Genomic DNA, 5331 nt, shown 5'->3' with positions numbered 1-5331 from the left:
CACACACACACACACACCCCACACACCCACACACACACACATATATAATATATATTATATATATATATATATATGTGTGTGTTTTGTGGTGTGTGTGTGTGTGTGTGTGTGTGTGTGTGTGTGTGTGTGTGTGCGTGTGTGGTGTGTGTGTGTGTGTGTATGTCTTATAATCTATATATTTTTATACATATATATGTATGTATATAATATATGTGTATATATATTATATATATATATATTTTATATGTGTGTGTGTGTGTTTTGTGGTGTGTGTGTGTGTGGTGTGTGTGTGGATGCGTTGTACGTGCTGTGTCTGTATCTAAATATATGTATATGTACATAATTTTTGTGTGTGTTCAGTCTGCAAAGAAGACACTAAATACACAAGTGTGGATTCCTTTATTGCTTCACTGTTTGTCAACGATACTACAACAAGAAATCCTATCCGAGCATTACTAGACGTATATCAGCAGAGATGAGAAGTAAAGAAAATATTTCCAAGCTGGAATGTTTTTCCATACAGAGGTGGTCATGCAGTTGCAACATGTCACAATATATAAGCACCACAATGACTATTGCTTTATTCGAATATTGATGTCACTTGATGTGTGCAAACTGCACAGTATATATATCACGGTGCACCAGTTAAGTCTCGCGGCTCATCTGGGCGATAAAGTCCTCTCGGGTCAGCCCACACCGCATGGAGAAGTTGCACAATAGGGGCGCGTGTTTGGATTTATTCCCAAATGAGTTGGCGAGACGCGGGGGTTCCAATCACCGCTGCTCTAATCTGTGGAATTTCTCTTTGCAGGATGTGGCGCTTGACAGCGACGCTGCTGCTGCTGGCACTGGCTTCGGCCAACCCCCAAGGAGGGTACCTGCCCCCGCGACCCGAGACGCCCTGCCAGACGGTCACCTCCGTCGTCTACGACACCCGCGTTCAGACCTCCGTCAACGTCCAGACTGTAAACCAAGTCAACACTCAGTACAGGACGACCACAGTGGTCAGACAACAGGTCGTGCCCACCACTCTCTTCCAGACCCGTGTCCAGACGCAGGTTCAGTACCAGACCAGTGTCATCCAACAAACAACTACCCTCTTTAATAACAGAGTTCAGACCCAACCGTTCCCAGTCCACCCTTTGTGCAGACCCAGTACGTAACATCCACCCGCGTTGTACCACAGGTCAGTTACGTCACCCAGACACAAACACAGACTCAGGTCGTGCCTGTGGAGGTGACCCGTACACAGGTTCAAACAATCAACCAACCTGTTACCAACTACCAAACTCAGGTGCGCCAACAGACGCAAGTCGTTACGCTCCCTGGTCGCGATGTTGTACAGACACGCGTCCAGACCGCCGTTCAGACCTCTGTTGTCACTCGCCAACAGCCAGCCAACACTCGCTACGTGACTTCGACACGTGTGCAACAGGTGGTACAGACATCAGTCGTCCGCGGACAGGACGTCGAAGGACCAGCGTTGTCCAGAGACAACAGGTCATTCCTTTCACATCTGTCAACACGCGTTACGAGAATGCCGTCGCCACTCGCGAACAGGTGGTGACGAGGACCAACGTGGTTACCCAGACTCGCGTCCAAACCCAGGTGGTGCCCCAGGAGTGGTCAGCCCCCGGTGGTTCCCATACCATCTACACCACCCGCTATGAGACCCGGTTCACCCTTCACACAGGTGCGACCGTGGTCAGGACCCGTATGTCACACCGGCCCCCGTGGTACAAACCCGACAGGAAGTGCGGACCTCTGTGGTCCAGGTACCCGGTCAGGACCGCGTGGTCACCAGTCAGGTCGTGCAGACCCAGCAACAGCAGCAGGTCGTCTATCAGACAGTTAACCGCCCTCAGCAAGTTACTGTCACCCAGACTATCACAGCCACATGCGGACAGACTGGCTATAATTACAATGCTCCCGCCACTCCTTTTAACTTTTAATCAGATACTGCCTATAAAACTTGAGTAGAAAGTACAATATGTAACATCAGAAGTATTTTCATATGGTCTTATATTTTGTTATCACCGCGCAGCTCCTTGAACATCAATGGTCGATATCACGTTATATTTATGTAAAATAGAAAATACACTAACATTTGAAGCCTGTGTTTTTCTACAAGTGACATCCTTTATCGATTCAGGAAACTTATGGTAAGTAAGATATTGATTTAAATGTTATTGCACATAAGTTTAATATTCAAAAAAAGTCTCAGACATTTGATAAGCTTTCTCTTTCAGAATGAAGGCACTTCTGTTGTCCCTCTTGGTGGGGTGTGCGTTGGGAGCCTCTGTGGAACGACCGAGGCGTCAGGTCTTCGGTAATGCCATTGACCTGCAGTCTTCCCAGGGTTATCTGCCGCCACGACCTGGCCCCGACTGCCAGCCCTCCACCGTCTACCGAACGCAGACGCAGTACTCCACCCAGGTCGTCCCCTCCACCGTCTACAACAACGACGTGCAGTACCTCACCCAGACCTCCGTCCGCACTCAGCAGGTCTACACCACAATCTACTCCGAATCGTCCGCACTCAGCAAGTCCCGTCGGTGCAGTACCAGACAGTCACTGTCACTCGCACACAGGACAACGTGCGCACACAGGTCATCACTCTCCCACCCCAGGTCAGCTATGTGACCCGCACACAGCAGAGCGTCAGGACTGAAGTTCAGTACCAGACCAGATACGAGACCCGTACACGCAGGTCCCCACCACCATCACCACGTCGTGTCCACACAGGTGGTACCTCAGCAGGTGGTCAGCACTATCTACCAGACACAGACGGTTACCAGGACGCAGCAGGCACCAGGTCAGACGCGTACTGTCGTCAGCACTCAGTACAGCACCCAGTATTCCACTGTGGTCGTGCCCGCACAGGACGTCGTCAGGACGACGGAAGTGGTCAGAACCAATGCCGTCACGCAGACCATCACTCAGCCCGGCCAGACCCGTGTCGTCACCTCCACGCAGGTGGTCCCCGTCACCACAACCATCTTCTCGCAGGTGGTTCTCACCAACACCCAGACTCAGTACGTGACACGCACACAGGTTCAGCAGCAGGTGTCCACCGTCGTGCGCACACAGCAGGTGCCGCAGTACAACACCAGGACCGTCACAGTGCCTCAGCAGGTGGTGAGGACCCAGGTATCCACCCAGGTGGTTCCCACAACCATCTACACCCAGCAGACAGTTCCTTCCGTCGTCAACCTCCCCGCCCAGACGCAGTACGTCACCGTCACACAGACGTCCGTCATCACCCAGCAAGCTCCTGGTCAGATCCGCACCCAGTACGTGACCAGTACAGTGTACAACACCAACCAGGTGACGTCCACTGTGTTCAACCAGCAGTACAACACCGTGACGGCCACCAGCACCGTCCAGCCCAACTGCAACACCGGCTACAACTACCCCGAGCCATCCCAGGCCTTCAATGCATTTGGAAAATAGAAAGGAAACTCTTAAAACCTGACATTTTTTCTGTTAATACATTGTGATAGAGAAGACTATAGGAGAACGGCGAGAACAACATATAGAAAACGATATGAAAATACTTCAAAATGGAGCTAAATATATTTAATAAATGAACTAACTACATACTGTCTCTGAATTATCTTAGCCCCCCCTTATATTTATGTGCATTTGCGTGTTTATTTTCAGATAACTCCCCTTTTAACTAATTGCTAATGTTAACCTAAATATCTCTTCATACAGTGTATTATATTATGATTTCATCCTTTTGGTTACTGTTTATGCTCATCATTTTAATTACAAGTGAGAAATAACAAGAACTTTCACAAATTATCTACATATGACTCTTTTCCTTAACATCAAAGACTCCTGGCTTTTTTCATTGATGCTATATATAGCATGCATATACAGTGCGCATACATTTACACACAATACATATATATATATATTATATATATATATATATATATATACATATATATCATACATACTATAACAATATATGTGTACATATATATATATATCTATAAAATTATTAATATATATTATATATAGATATATATATATATATTTGTTTTGTGTGTGTGTGTGTGTGTGTGTGTGTGTGTGTGTGTGTGTGTGTGTGTGTGTGTGTCTATGAGTGTATGTATCTATGAGTGTGTGTGTGTGTGTGTGTGTGTGTGTTGTGTGTGTGTGTGTGTGTGTGTGTGTGTGTGTGTGTGTGTGAAAAGGAAAACAGCCACAATAAGAAATTAGATTAAATCGTAACGTTTCGAACTTTTCTAAAGTTCCTCATCAGACGAACAAATAACCAAATGGGATACATAGAGAGAATTTTGACAAAAGTGTATAGTGGTAGAGCCCATACGAACAAGAGCTGAATCAGATCTCAAGAGGTACTTCACCATTGTATTACGCAACCCGTTCGGATACGTAAAAACAATACCAGTTCCAGCTCTTTTAATCATACGGCTTTTTCATGCGGAATATTTAGTAGATTACTGTCCTGTGCATATCACGGGAATGAGTATATGAATGTGCCTGATTTAAGAAACAGGATATCCTAATTGGGAAAACGTTTAAAAAATGATGTCGAGTTCCCGATCAATGAATTCACTATCGCAAATCCTATATTGACACTACTGACTTCTTAACACACAATGGGTGATTCCAGAAAAAAAAATGAAGGTACTTAGCAGTGTGAGTAGGCTTATGTAAACCGAAAATTTAGGCGAGACATGTACAGTGGGTAAAAAAACGTCGAGAAAAGGTAATTTACCTGACACTTCATTCTACTTTAGATTTGGTTGTATGAGCGAGGTTGTTGAGTCTCAAAGATATTCATCGAAATCCGAACGGTTCACTTGCCACACAGATAAAAATATCAGCATATCGAAACCAAATCCTGTCTGGAAGGAGAATAGACAGAAGGAGTTCAGATTCTAACATTAAAATTCGCAATAACCGGCTTTAGGCTACTTCTCACCGCGATGCCATTAATCTGTTTATTAATTCTCCGTCAAAAGTAAAGACATTCGTGACACACAAACGAATAAGTTCAATAGAGCAATTGACCGGAAGAGGGAGATTTTGATGCGATGAAGAAAGTTTTCTTTCAAGAAAATCTAGCACATCGTCAAGCGGGACATTAGTAAATAGGAAATCCACATCAAAACGCGTTAATATCTTGCCTTGCGTCGGCAAATTTCTAACTTTCTCCATGAAATCCATCGAATGTTTAATATGACTCAAAGAAGAATACCATAAAAGGATAAAAGCTAGTTGCCAAAATCTAAAAGACGTACTGAAACAAAGAATAAGTCCCTTAAAGGGGCCCCCTTGTTTTTAGAGTTTTCG

The 5331-nt window shown here is 45.3% G+C and overlaps 2 pseudogenes; both read left to right on the top strand.

Moving 5' to 3' along the window:
- The first annotated feature begins 795 nt into the window (after nucleotides 1-795).
- Nucleotides 796-2112, top strand: LOC119573012 (annotated as a pseudogene).
- Nucleotides 2113-2215: 103 nt separating this feature from the next.
- LOC119573011 lies at nucleotides 2216-3600 on the top strand (annotated as a pseudogene).
- Nucleotides 3601-5331: the final 1731 nt, after the last annotated feature.

The sequence above is a fragment of the Penaeus monodon genome, chromosome 5, assembly GCF_015228065.2.
Source record: "Penaeus monodon isolate SGIC_2016 chromosome 5, NSTDA_Pmon_1, whole genome shotgun sequence".
In the NCBI taxonomy this organism is placed as follows: Eukaryota; Metazoa; Arthropoda; class Malacostraca; order Decapoda; family Penaeidae; genus Penaeus; species Penaeus monodon.
Note: the sequence above shows the minus strand (reverse complement) of the source record. Positions and strands in the feature narration are given on the sequence as shown.